Source organism: Xenopus tropicalis, chromosome 1 (genome assembly GCF_000004195.4).
Source record: "Xenopus tropicalis strain Nigerian chromosome 1, UCB_Xtro_10.0, whole genome shotgun sequence".
Taxonomy (NCBI): domain Eukaryota; kingdom Metazoa; phylum Chordata; class Amphibia; order Anura; family Pipidae; genus Xenopus; species Xenopus tropicalis.
Window position 1 is genome coordinate 179691672 of NC_030677.2, and position 15570 is coordinate 179707241.

The 15570-nt window shown below is 36.1% G+C and overlaps 1 long non-coding RNA gene across 1 annotated transcript in view; it reads right to left on the reverse strand.

Annotated features, from left to right (window-relative positions):
* The window catches only part of LOC108645629, a 28000-nt gene continuing 12430 nt past the window's right edge, over positions 1 to 15570 (reverse strand). The window contains exon 2 of the long non-coding RNA XR_001923914.2: positions 1 to 350. This is a non-coding gene — a long non-coding RNA (uncharacterized LOC108645629). The remainder of the gene's footprint in view (positions 351 to 15570) is intronic.

Genomic DNA, 15570 nt, shown 5'->3' on the forward strand with positions numbered 1-15570 from the left:
TAAGCTGACAATATTTTATTTTGCTGCTGCAAAAAACCAACTGGATTATATATTTGCACATTCCATTTACAACTATCATTTTGCATTATGCTTTGCTAATTCTCTACTGCCCCTGTGGTTTCACTAGTTTAAATGAAATTGCAACACATTCAAGTTGTTTGTTTTAGTGATGATGCTTTTACTGCCCACAGCTAGCGTTTATTAATTTCATTAATTCTAGTAGTTTGCGTTAATGTATTTTCTCCAGTATCTTCTTGATAAAGCTTTCGTTGTAAGCTTTCTGTGTTAAAAACTTTCATCTTCATCCAGCATAAGAACAAAGGAAGGAAGTGAGTAATCCTAAAATACACCTGTGGAACAAGTAAAAACAAATATAAGTATACATGGTAACTGGGATAAACAAGAGATACTGATAATGCTTGCTTTAATAGATAGTGTTCCATTGTTAAGCATTACAGCAGAGCTGTTCAACCTCATAGTTTTGGAGGAACATCATTTTTAACAGCATGTTTATAGAAGAAGGAAAGAATAATAAAGCAGGTAGATGGATAAACCATACAGTTGGTTTAAAAGTAACTGAACTATAAGAACATTTTATGCTAGTTTAAGGCTTAATTTCTATTCCTAAACTACAGTACATAACTTCCAAACATCACTGTGCCTTATTCTGGGCAATGAATATTATTGAATACGACTAGATTGGACATTTTTCTTACTAAATATATCTAGTATTCATAAAATTATAAATATTAAACTTTCATTGCCTTACTTATCTCAACCACTTTGCCAATAAATCATGTTAAGCGACCATTATCCTACATTGATAGAAGCAAAGGCTTTGAGTTTAAAGGAACAGTTCAGTGTACAAATGAATCTAGGTAAGATAGACAGACTGTGCAAAATAAAAAATGTTTTCAACATAGTTAGTTAGGAAAAAATGTAATCTATAAAGGCTGGAGTGAACAAATGTCTACCATAATGGGCAGAACACTACTTCCTCCTTTACAGCTCTCTAAGCTGTTAGCAGTCAGTAAAGGGGGCCTTATGGGACATAACTAATCAGTTAGTTTGCTTTTGAATCTGACCTGTGTGCTCACAAACGACCTCAACAGTTATGTCCCATTTGCCACTGGAAAGCCCTTTGCATTGCTTCAGATTACCAAAGTTGCGCAAAGTGTCCTCCCACAGGCAACTTTGTGCAACTTCGGAATACTGAACCAACGACTTCTATTGTTACTGGTGGAAAGGCATTTCGGTGCGATTAGTCTCCCGTAATATCAGAGATCTATGGCAGGCAAATAAACTGCTCTTTGGGACATCAGTCTAATATAGGATCATCCTCTGTTACAAAGACAGCTAGGTTTTAGTCAAAATTATGACAGAAAATGAAAAATACATAACCATCTAACTGTACTTCCCTGTGCAAATAATAGAAAAGCAAGCTTTTTTTAATGGTCTTGGCCCTTTAGCATATTGATTGGCTAATACAGGAACATACTTTTCTTTAAGCAACCTTTTTTGAAAAGTTAATATCCAACATTTTTAGAGTTTTAACACTCAGAGGGCGAAGAAAAGACTTTACCACAACATCTAATATTCAAAATGACAATTCAGCACACTGTGCGGGAGAAAATTCCCTACTTGATAGAGATATAAGATTATAAAGCTACAATATACTTTGATCCATTTTATGTTTATGCGTCTTTAACACTGCTGCAATCCTTATGAGAAATGCCAATGCAAGTTTTATTCATAAATAAAACAAAATAAAAGGCAATGCCCTTGGTGAAGCAATTAGTAGGTAAATCTGTTACAGCAAAACAGTCATAGGTTCTTTGCACAAGCCTAAATGAGCTAAAGGCCACTGTCAATATAAAAAAAAAAAATATATATATATATATTTTTTTTCCCCGAGAAATCCCTGTACAATACTACAAAATGGTAGACACACAATAACATTCAATATATTCTTTATCTTTAAATATATATATATTTGTAGATTGTAAGCTCTTTTGGGCAGGGCTCTCTTCACCTCTTGTATCGGTTATTGATTGCTTTATATGTTACTCTGTATGTCCAGTGTATGAAACCCACTTATTGTACAGCACTGCGGAATTTGTTTTTGCACTTTATAAATAGATGTTAATAATATATTTACCCACAATAGTTGTTTATAGCTTATTCCTCTATATATGTGTCTGCAGATAGATATGTTGTTTGCATCAAAACATAAGTGAATTATTCCAAACTTTTCTGAATTTCCAGACAAGTAATGGGCGTTCAGTGTAATGAAACGCAAAGTTTACTCTTAGAAAATCCTTAACGCAGGGCACTGAAGGAGCCATGGAGCTACTGGCTGGTCTGAAGGTAGAGGTAGCTCAAGGGTTCCCTTGCGCCAAATGAGGCAACTGTACTCGATTCAAAACAAGAGATGGCCAGGACTGATTGGCAACTATACAGAAGTGCAAAGAGTGCATGTTAATGTAAGTCCCCTTAATAAATGGGGTTTTACGCTCAAATAATCGGGGGGGGGGGGGATTTTGTGTGACTGCAACTTATGGGTCATAAATGACCAGTGTAGCTTAGCTTTTGGTTTTAGCCTAGCTAGCACAGGCACAGGTTCTTTATGTTATAATATGGAATAATCCTTATTCCTAATGTGTATTTCTTGTTTTAAATGGTCCTTTGCAACATTCAGCTTCAATATTCCATGCATAACAAAGCAGCAAACGTCCTCACTCCTCAAAATGATCAAGTGGTTGACATCTCACTGGCTTCCTTGATCTATGCCAATAAGCATCAGAAGGGAAATTCTGTTCTTTGATACACCTGCCATTATTTTTGATCCAGTCCAGGTTTAACCATGATAAATAACCCTAAATATGAAAATTTCATTTCAATCTATTTGGAGGGTTAAAAAAAAAATCCGATTCAACTTTTAAAATTGGAAGTTGTAAATTTTATTAGGTACCTCTGTACTTGCTATGAAAAGCAAGAAATGCATTTATTGTGTAATTTACAGATCTAAAGAATCTCCCATTACCTGTCTACATAGATTTTGCTTTAAAACAGCTCATAACATGATTTGGAATTCGGAGAGACATTCCAAACGCAGATTAGTTTTGTATGTGCAGGATGATAAATTAAATCCGTGTATTTATAACATTCAATTTATAGTCCCAAAGATACTTGCTACTAAAACTATTCTGTTTAATACATTTTGAACCTAAAAAGCTTACTATCTGATTCATTAGACAGCGTTAAACTAACTAGTGCCCTACACTTAAAGCTATGTGCAATATTGAAGCCTAATGTTTCTGTAGACTTTTTTGTGAATTGAAATTAGATTAAAATTAGATTTAATTATTTTGAAAAAACAAGTTCCCGTAGCAGTTTCCTTTAATACTCATCTTATCTGCAAAACGCACTGAAACAAAATGTAAATTTTTCTGAAAATAAAGTCTTTATCTAGAGCTAATCTTCATCATAGGAACCTTGATAATACCCAGTCTACTAATGCCAGAAGAGTGACAATAAATGTTTAGACTTTCATATTAAGAAACAGCAAGATAATACAAAACACAATATAAAGACAATTTTGAAGATTATCATAGTCAGGGGCTGACAAAAGTGTTGTCACTAAAGAAGAAAGAAAAATAAATACATTTACACTGTTTTTTACTCCTCTGAATTTCATTGCTGTAAATCAGGTCAGTAAAACGTTAATATATCTGAACAGGAATCTTTTAGTGATTATAATGTTGCGAATAAGATATTTTTTTATATCACATGCCTGTATTTGTTTTCTTTTTGTAATACCAAATCAATGTCACTTGAAATGGCCAGAAAATATATAGTTACCAATTTTAACATCTCATGGGGTCGTTTAAATCCATTAGTGCCACAAGCCTCTGTCCAACAAACTAAACCACCTACATAGTAATACGCAGACAATATGAAGTAAATAGCAAATGCTTAATAAAACCAAATAATTTGCTGTTCCCAGCTGTCAGTCAACAAATAATGACAGCTGCTGCGTTGAATTCTGGGGCTTATGTGTAATTTCAATATTCCTAAAACTTAATAATTGCAGAGTCTTTTTTTTTAAAAATATTTTTTGTTTCTGAGACTCCAAGATAAATAATTGTCAGTGTTTCCATTCAATTATTCAAGCTCTTATTAAACAATTTTAGGTATTATGTACTTATCAACTTATTAAAAAGGAGAAATGCATTTGAAGTGTTGGTAAAGGCCCATGTTTGATTACCTCTACTTGTTGTTGGTGTCAATTTTATTCTATAGAAACTGACCTTCAAATTGCTAAAATTTTACAAAATTACATTAATGTTGAAATGGTGTACATTTACTAACACTGGGCAAATGTGTACCAATGTAGAAATGCATGACCAATCAGATGTAAAATAGCTGTAAAAAGAAATAAATGCCTAAAATGGGTGTTTCCCTTGACAAATCCCCCCATATTATGAAGAATGAGTTTAAATAAAGACCAGGGACTACTCTGAAATATTTAAAAATAGACTCCAATTTCCAATAGTCCAATTTAATTCAGTTCCTGACTGTTTTTTTCTATCCTTTGTCTAGAACTTCTAGAACAGTGTTTGTATCATTTTTAAATAATGACGATGATTGATGAATAATGATTGATTCAGAGCATTTTTATATATTTTTTTTTTATTTTGGAAAAATGGGTTCACAGGAAACTGCCCCTAAGTTATGTAAATATGTACAAATAAAGAAACACAACATCAGTAAGTTATTGGCCATCCTCAGGCCCTGATGCTGCCCCTTCTCTCCTGCTCTGCGCTTACAACTTTAGCGACAGAGCGGGACCAGACAGGCCCGCATCACTAGTGCAGAGCCGAAATTTTCATTTTAAAAAATTCAAATTCAGCACTTAAAGTTACCAGAGGTGCCAACCCCGGTAACTGGCCACTCACTGCCACCTGAGGTAAGGAGGAGAGGCAGGAGTGACCCTGCAGTAAGCTCCATGTTATGTGCTCTATGTTATGCTAATCCGACATGTTAGGAAATCATGGGGGAGATTTATTAAGACACGAACACTCCGAGCGTATTTTCACCGTTTTTTTCACGTGTGCACGACTTTTTCGTTAGCCCGAACGACTTTTTCGTACACTTGTGCAAAAAATTCGGAAAGGTTCTGCCTCTGTTTACAATTGTTCAGTACGAAAATTTCGTGACTTTCAGATCGCCAATACGATATTATCGTGACTAATATGATTTTTTTGTAAGCATTTTCGTGATATTTGCGATCTTCAGAAATTATCGTATCCAATCCGAATTTTTCCCATTCGGGATTCGAACTCGTGTTTTAATGAATCGGCCCCTATGTGTTCAAATAAATACAGGTATGGGACCTGTTATCCAGAATGCTCAGGACCCACGATTTTCCGGATAAGGGATCTTTCCGTAATTTGGATCTCCATAACTTAAGTCTGCTAAAAATCATTTCAATATTGAATAAACCCAATAGGATTGTTTAAATGCACCAGTCTTGTCCAGCTTTATAAACAGAAACACAGTCAGGACAAATACAGGTCCTTCTCAAAAATTTTGCATATTGTGTTAAAGTTCATTATTTTCTGTAATGTACTGATAAACATTAGGCCTTCATATATTTTAGATTCATCACACACAACTGAAGTAGTTCAAGCCTTTTAGTGTTTTAATATTGATGACTTCGGCATACAGCTCATGAAAACCCAAAACTCCTATCTCAAAAAATTTGCATATCATGAAAAGGTTCTCTAAACGAGCTATTAACCTAATCATCTGAATCAACCAATTAACTCTAAACACCTGCAAAATATTCCTGAGGCTTTTAAAAACTCCCAGCCTGGTTCATTACTCAAAACCGCAATCATGGGTAAGACTGCCGACCTGACTGCTGTCCAGAAGGCCATTATTGACACCCTCAAGCAAGAGGGTAAGACACAGAAAGAGATTTCCGAACGAATAGGCTGTTCCCAGAGTGCTGTATCAAGGCACCTCAGTGGGAATTCTGTGGGAAGGAAAAAGTGTGGCAGAAAACGCTGCACAACGAGAAGAGGTGACCGGACCCTGAGGAAGATTGTGGAGAAGGACCGATTCCAGACCTTGGGGGACCTGCGGAACCAGTGGACTGAGTCTGGAGTAGAAACATCCAGAGCCACCGTGCACAGGCGTGTGCAGGAAATGGGCTACAGGTGCCGCATTCCCCAGGTCAAGCCACTTTTGAACCAGAAACAGCGGCAGAAGTGCCTGACCTGGGCTACAGAGAAGCAGCACTGGACTGTTGCTCAGTGGTCCAAAGTACTTTTTTCGGATGAAAGCAACTTTTGCATGTCATTCGGAAATCAAGGTGCCAGAGTCTGGAGGAAGACTGGGGAGAGGGAAATGCCAAAATGCCTGAAGTCCAGTATCAAGTACCCACAGTCAGTAATGGTCTGGGGTGCCATGTCAGCTGCTGGTGTTGGTCCACTGTGTTTTATCAAGGGCAGGGTCAATGCAGCTAGCTATCAGGAGATTTTGGAGCACTTCATGCTTCCATCTGCTGAAAAGCTTTATGGAGATGAAGATTTCATTTTTCAGCACGACCTGGCACCTGCTCACAGTGCCAAAACCACTGGTAAATGGTTTACTGACCATGGTATTACTGTGCTCAATTGGCCTGCCAACTCTCCTGACCTGAACCCCATAGAGAATCTGTGGGATATTGTGAAGAGGAAGTTGAGAGACACAAGACCCAACACTCTGGATGAGCTTAAGGCCGCTATTGAAGCATCCTGGGCCTCCATAACACCTGAGCAGTGCCACAGGCTGATTGCCTCCATGCCACGCCGCATTGAAGCAGTCATTTCTGCAAAAGGATTCCCGACCAAGTATTGAGTGCATAACTGAACATAATTATTTGAAGGTTGACTTTTTTTTGTTTTAAAAACACTTTTCTTTTATTGGTCGGATGAAATATGCTAATTTTTTGAGATAGGAGTTTTGGGTTTTCATGAGCTGTATGCCACAATCATCAATATTAAAACACTAAAAGGCTTGAACTACTTCAGTTGTGTGTAATGAATCTAAAATATATGAAGGTCTAATGTTTATCAGTACATTACAGAAAATAATGAACTTTATTATGCTAATTTTTTTGACAAGGACCTGTAAGTTCTTTTTGTGAATACTTCTTTGCTGTGCAAAATTTATAAATGACCCTCAGTATTCTTTGCTTTGCCCTAGTTAGGATGCATGTGTAGTATAATACTTCTTAGGAACTTACTGTACTGTGTGTGTCTAGCTTGAATTGCTGCTAGGGATACCTGGGACCAGGCAAAAGAGGTGCAAGCAAGCCCTGGGGTTTAAAAGTAAGTGATTTTAGTCACTGGGGAGGGGGGTTACTAAAAAATTGGCACCCCCTAGTCATTCTGAATGTCAATCTCCTTCAAAAACAGTTGTCAATAGTGTGGGAGACAAAATAAGAAAGCAAAAGTGAATTAAGATCAGATTCTCAAAATATGTCTCAAAATATTTTTAGTAGTAGAATCCACTAAAAGTGAGCAAGATCATTCAAAATGATGTAACAGGTTTTTGAAAATTGTTAATCTTAGTTGAAGTAGAGGATACAATCCATCTAAAACCATCAAGAGACATTATAATGATCATATATGGATTTTAAAATAATACAATTCTATAGCGTGTCTCGCAGTAAAACAAAGGTTCTCCCAACTCCAATATGAATTCAGGCAGCTTAGTTACCATAAAGTCCAAGGTAAAGTTTTATTATTACAGAGAAAAGGAAATCATTTTTATAATTATTTGCTTAAATAGACTCTGTGGGAGATGGCCTTCTGTAAATTCAAAGTTTTCTGGATAAGGGATACCATAGCTATACATGTGACAGATTTAAAAAGAGAATGTATATAATTAAATAACCTTTTAGAAGCACATACATCTTGGTCAAGTTCCAGACTGTGTGAGAAGAGTAAAATCTGTGATAGGAATAAATTTACAATTTAGCAGCTCTGGGCAGTTTTGGAAGTGGTAATATAGAGAAAATGCTGGGTTTTAGTAGTGTTATGCCTAAATAAATGTCTTGATTTAACATACACACAAAAGAGGAATGTGAAACAAAGGGGAATCAAGCTTGTCATCTTAGCTATGAGACTGGATAAAGGAATGACCTGTAGTGTTTTGGCTGCACTAAGCAAGAGAACAAATGTGCTTGATTTGGGAGGGATTATGGTCATGAATCTGACACATTAAACCTGAGCATCTATTAAGGATGCAATTCTTATCACATAATAAGTAATCTTATGCTGCAGTCTGTAGTAGAATGATCTGCATACAGGTGATACACAAGTCAAATGAAGATTAAGATTAAAAAGAAGGCGTTTGCTAGCTAATGATGAGAACATCTCTAACCAGTGCTCTACAACAGGATTTTTTTTTTTTGCTTTCTACATCCTAAAAAAACAAATAAATAAACTGTATAACCCTATTCTTATTCTAATAAAATAATGAAGGAATATTACCATAAAGAGGGAATGGAAAATGAGCTTCATAATACCACACCTAGACCCCCTGGCTATAATGACCCAAAACATTTTTTTTTACAAATCAAGAAAAGTTATGTGAAAGAAGTTTTCTATATTAACTAGAAAAAGAAAATGACCTAGAATGCCAAAGCTGGATATTATAGGATGTATAAAGACATATGAGCCTTGCTTCCGCCAACACTTCTGGCTTAAACAGCAGACTCAGACAAAGACAATAAATCCTCTCCACTCATCTATTATCAATATATTTATGACAATAAAAGATTTTGTGCATAAAGCTACTAAAAATGCCCTCACCAGCCACTGCTTGCAATAATATAGTATTTAAACTCGGCAACTATGTCACATTATCCCTGGTCTGGCCAGTCCTACACTCACTTTCATCTGACTCATTAGAAATTTTCTTACTTTAATATACATTTTTCACTCTGAAATGTGAAAGGTGCCCAATTTTTGATGATGTCTGAAGTCTTATCTTGAGATTGGTGGTGTGTTTAGGGTCAAACTGTAGATGAAACATACCCAAGAAGCAGTTGTGCTCTGCTCATTTTTGTGTTATAATTTCTGCACCTATTTAATGTTAGATTTATTGAGTATCCCAAGCTAACAATTACGCTGCTGCACTTATTGACACAGGGGAACCATGGAGCTACCACCACCTCCTGACCAGGCAGTATTATTCTAAGTTTCCCTTTACACCCAGTTTCAATATGCATAGCATACTTGCACCTAAAGAACTGGGTGCAGATGTTGCTCAATGTCACGCAGTGCAATAGTGTCAAGAGCATTGCCTCTTTGCTACTGCCAGAATTCTATGGAAAAATGCTGCATTGTGGAAAAAAATATCATGGCAATTGTTCTCAAAATTGCACTTTGCTCACTGATCTTGCCGACATGCATTTGCCCTATAAACTATGGGGGGCTCTTCTCAAATAAATCAACACATTTCATGCTTAGCCAACCCCTTTTAACAAAGTTAATTAAGTTAATGCCTTCCTAGACCCTGCCTTGGGCTTAAATATATTAGTTTTGTGAAGCACATAAAATCTATCATGCCTACAATGCTAATCAAGAAGTCCAACTGGTCCCCTGTAGAAGGCCAGTAATTCCATAATAAAATCAAGGTGTTTTGTATGCATTTAAATAAACTTTCCTGTTAACCTACATTGATATAAACTGTGTATTTGCTTTGACACTGTATTATTATTGCTAAATACATGGGAGTGCTAGTTTCTGTAAGGCTATTGGGCCCAGATTTGCAGAACAACAAACGGATTAGTGTTATCTGAATTGTAAAGAGCCTAAATGGAGATAGTGCCCAAAAGTAATTCATGTCTCTATAAAGGATGAAGTATTTTCTCATATAAAATAGTACAGTCGCTCCCAAAAAGGGTCTGGACAAACAGATATATAAAATAATGGGTACTGGCTCTTTAGGGCCCTTGCAAGATTACAACTGGCAGACACACCAAGGGGCAGATTTATCAATTGGCAATGAGATTATTTAAAAATGTAATTAAAAAAAATTATGAATTCAAATAATAGTTAAAACTGCTAATTTTTTATATTTATTTTACAAAAGAAATGTGAAAAATGTGAATGTAAATCTAAGCTAAATCTAAAAGCTTGCAACATCTTGTTAAGGTCAATGGGAGCTGTTCTAGTTAAAATTTAGTTTAGTCAAATTTTAACAAGTTTTTTAATTCAAATTTTTAAAATATAAGGTAAAATGCACATTTCTTTTAAATTCAAAGATAATCGACGTGCTCAAGTTGCCCATCACAACAGACCTTTTTCATATAATGTTGTTGATTTTTGTTGTAACTGTATGTCTATGCCTGTGGTCTGATCAATTTGTAAGGTTAGTCACTTGAGCAATTATTTGGACAAAATAAAAAACCTGGCTGATTGACCATATGATTTGCCATGTATGGCATCTAATGATAATTGTAATCTTGTGATCCTTTCTGGTGTACCAGCCCACACTGAAGCTCAAGTGCAAGTGATCTTGTCCATAAGATAGTTCCTGGAAGTTCTAGATACCTAAATAAAAAAAGCAGAATGTTTTGCGTGCTGCCTAATTGTACTAATATAGAGTTGGGTAGATATCCCAGAAGGGTTTTGGCTACCACAAACACTGTTACTAACAGCTTGCAGATTGGTTAAAGGCGAACGAAAGGTATAATCACTGGGGGATCCAAATTTATGAGGCACCCTCCAGTGGTTGTATTCACTGACCTGAGACCACAGAACCATGCTTCTGTTTGCTGAAAACTGCACTGACTTGGGGCTCTACGCTAGAAGCACCACGTCACCATCTTCTTCTGTCTCCCAGGGATCTTTTGTTGCCGCTGTGTCTGTGTGCATACACATTAAAGTGAAAAGCAAAAAGGCCAACCATTCTACATGTACAAGTGCACCCTGACCAGGGCCACAGAGAAGATCCAAGAACAGGAAGAATATTGTAGCGCTCCTAACATAGTACCCCAGGTTGGTGCAGTTTTCAGGGAACAGGAGCACTGGCCCAGGGACTCAGGTAAGCAATTATAAATTGCTAGTTAAATTAGGAAAACCAGAATCTCAGTAGTTTATTATACTTTGTTGAATAGTAGTAGAAAACCTTAATCAGACACACAACTGTATATAAATTCTATAGAGGCAGTATGCTGAGAACAAGATAAGGCACCCATGGACCAAAGTTGTGTCTTTTGTTTTAGGCCTCAGGGGCAGGACATTCTCACTGACATAAAACTGCAACTGGTGATTAGAGGTGAGGGCTCACCAAAAAAAAAATCACTTACTGCAACCCTAATTAGCAACTTGCCTAACAACACCCAATTTGCCTAGCAACACAATTTACCCATTGAATTTATCCCAACACAGTAACACAGATTCTACAAGCATGCAAGTTGTGAATCCCTGTCAACAATCAATATTGTCAGCAGGGAAAGTGATAAAGCGGTAGTTCATCTCCACAAAACATCTTCATTTAAACTGTTATGGCACAAATAATATATTTTTCAATTACATATTTTCTTATAAATTGTTTTCTTTATTATATTTTAGTTTTCTAAAAGGTACTTCCTAAAAATGAATTTGTTTTATTCTGACTCTTCCGGTTGCAGTCTTCTGGAGCTGTCATACTTTGATATATTTCTCTTAAAGAAGAAGTGAAGGCATAATTATTGGGGGGTGCCAAAATGTTAATCACCCCACAGTGAATATAATCGCTTACCTGATACCCCAGGCCAGTGCTTCTGTTTGCTTAAAATTGAACTGGCCTGGGGTACTACTGCTGGAGAGCTATATGGCCAACTTTTTTATTGAACCCTTTCTCTACACCCTCTCTGGGTGGACATGCACAGAAAAGTAAAAAGCTGAAATTAGAACTTTAAAAGTTTCTCACTCTTCTTCACATGTGTACCGAGCCCATGGCCGCAACACAAATCCAAGATGCTGAAGATGATTGTGATGTTGTGCTCCTACCGAGTAACCCCTAGCTAATACAGTTGTCAGCAAACAGAAGCACCAGCCCAGGGACCCAGGTAAGCAATATCACTGGGTGTGCCTAATATTTGGCACCACCCCTCAGTAATTACCATTACTTCCCCTTAAAATCATACAGAGCAGCTGTTATAATTAATAATTAATTATAAGTCGCTGGCTTGAACTCATGGGCTGAGGAATGTATCAAGTAACATACTAAATTTAACAATCTCATGAATCAACTAGGCGAGCAGAACTGCTAGTGGTATGTATGTATAACTTTACTTATAAAGCGCCACAAGGGTACGCAGTGCTGTACAATCTTACAAAATACAAAATTACATAGGGAGGACAAGTGTTACAATAAATAAATACAATAAATACATATAAATGCACAGGGAATAAGTGCCATGAGGTATGCGACACAGTAGGAAAGAGGTCCCTGCCCCATAGAGCTTACAGTCTAAGTGGTAATCATAAGAAGGGTGAAAATAAAGTAATTTATTTTTAATATGTACATTTTTAGAGAACCAGCAAGAACGGAATAAAAACAAAAAAACATTTTAAAATGGGGTGATCTACCCCTTTACACAACCACATACCAGAACCAGCTTATATTGAAACAACAGTGCAGCAAAGATCTAGCTGACATTTTGGCCTTTCAAAAAATGTTTAAAGCTATGCCTGTGTTTTTTTTAGCACATTTGGACAAGGCAATAAAAATATGCAATAAGCATTTTGCATACATACAATACATACAATATAATGTAAACAAGCCCAATGCCAATGCAAGTATCGTTTAGCGACGGTATCACACCGCTAGTTTTGTCTCTTTGGTTATTAGGAATTGAATTCTGGCAATTTTTTTTCCATTCAAGCACTCAAAAAAGTGTAGTATCTTTTTAACATTATGATAAGTGCAGCAACAGCAGCCACTGTTTTGCAAACGATTTTCAGGGAGATTCATTATTGCTCCTTTTAAAAAGACAGTAGGTTAACTGTACTCTCTATGCTATTACCATCTATTGCAGAGAGATAAGAAAAAAAAAAGCTCTTTCATAAAAAATAAACCAAAAAAATATTTATTGCAATATACTGTTATTGTGTGAGCTTACATTTGTTTGAAATCATTCATACAATAGACACCATTACACAAACAGCATTGTTAACTATTCTCTGTCCTCTCAAGACCACTCGTTTGTATTACTGTAAACAACTACTTATAAATTTCTCAATATATTAAAAATGCTTCACAGCTGAAGGAAGGAAAATACAGAGATGAATGGCAATTATAGAAATTGCTAGGATAATCCTGAGCACAAACACTTGCAAATTGAATACAGCCACGTTGGTTACAATCCTTATTCCAAATAGATATACAAGCCGTGCAATAAACTACAATAATATATTGTTTTGTTGCCCCAAAGAGCCTAGCTAAGATTTAAGCTGTTATGTCCCAAGAGTCTGAATTTCTTGGCGTCAATGGTCACCAGAACTAAATATCACTACTGACTAATCCCCACCATATCATGTATTTTCCAATGAACTTTTTATTTATTTTTTTTCTTCCAAGATATTTTTTATAAAAACTCAAAAGGGCTAATTTATGTGTGCAGTGGGCAACTTGTGCTTTTCCCTACAGCTAGTTGTGAGCAACAACACTTTTACTGAACGTACTTGTGCCAAAACACGCTCCTTGCACTTCTTTATAGTTGTGCTCAATGATGTTCAGTCCTTCCTGCCTTTTCAAGCTACTGCCTCGTCCTAAACACGAGGTAGCTCCATTGTACCCTCAGCACCCTGCTTCAATAGGCACACTTGTGCTGACAGTGTAGGGCACACATGTAACTTGCATGCTAAACACTGGAAAAAAACACTGACCGACTGAAAATACTTGACTCAAGTGCACATCCAAGGTTGCATCCATTTTGGCAAATCAGATGCTATTGCAACACAACCATGTCAAGAGAATTGCCCACTGCATCCACAATGACACTGCAATTCTGTACCGACCGTAATTTTTGGGTCTTATTGTTCTCATTTCCCACTTTTCCATCCCAGTCTCCAATCACCAGTCGTATATCTTATGTACTGGTTCATCAATTTCATCCTGGGCCTGATCATAAAACTGCTGTCCATCTGCATCAGTTGTTGGGGCATAACCCTGTATGACTGTAACATTTAATAGCTCTGCACTAAATTACTGACCATTAATCAATTAAACAAGCTATGCCATTTCTTATTTGTGTTATTAGTTATAAGAAATATTTTTTGCCAGCCATGGGTTCGCTGCAAAATTCTACCTTTAGCGATTGACTAATTTTTGGCTAAAAGTTGCAGGCGTGACAAAAAAGTCACATCAGAAAAGTTATGGTTGCGTCAAAAAAAGATGCAGTTGTGTCAAAAAGTTGCATGTAAAAAAAGTCATATGGTAGCCGTATTTTGGAAATTGATCGATATTTCAGAAATTTTTCAGCGAAGCAGGACAGATTCGCTCAACACTATTGAATAGTAGACAATGTGTACTCCTGAAATTGAACTAGTCCCCACTTTAGTTTTCTGATCTATAAGATATTGATGTATGTGATCCCTTTACATCTCCACTACATAGCCTTTAGGCATTTAGATTGTAAGCTCTAATGAGCAGGCCACTCTTTAACTCCTGTATCAGTGAGTGTGTGTATGGCATTAGAATGTTTGGTGCTTTATATACACAAAGGAAACTGCACAGGATCAAATTCCCTTTGGCTTTCCCAAGGCAAACATACAGATTTCAAATAGATGTAACAGGTAGGCATCAGTATTTGAGAAACAGTAGCTAAAGGGACTGCATCAATTGAGATGTTCAACTTAACTTTTAATATGTTGTAATCACAGGAAATGTTCATCTAAATTTTTGTTTCTAAGATTTTTAAAATACTTATAATAATTTTTATAATAATAATAAAATTAACTGTTACACAACCAGTCTTTAAGCAAAATGCCAAATTAAGCCTTCCAATCTGTTTTTCAAACTGTTTAAATTGAAAAAAATTAAAACAAATATCAAAAATTAACTAGTCAACTATACAAGAAACCAAAAAATATATTTGGCAAAGAATTCTGATTGGCAACATCAGGAGGTCTCTTAAAAGCATTAAATAAACCCAATATGATTGTTCTGCCTCCAATAAGGATTAATTATATCTTAGTTGGGATCAAGTATAAGTTACTGTTTTATTATTACAGAGAAAAAGGTAAATTTTTAAAATTTTGAATTATTTGATTAAAATGGAGTCTATGGGAAATGACCTCTCCATGATTTGGAGCTTTCTTGATACTGGTTTATGGATAACAGATTCCACACTTTTTAAAAAAAAAGTAACAGAAAAACGCAAAATCGTTTTTTGCACACAAACCAAAACTTGTATGTTTTTCTAGAAAAATCTGAAAACCTCTACAAACACAAAGCAAAGAAAGATCTTCCAATTGTAAAAGGGACATCTGCCACTTACTTCTACATGATATCGTCCCC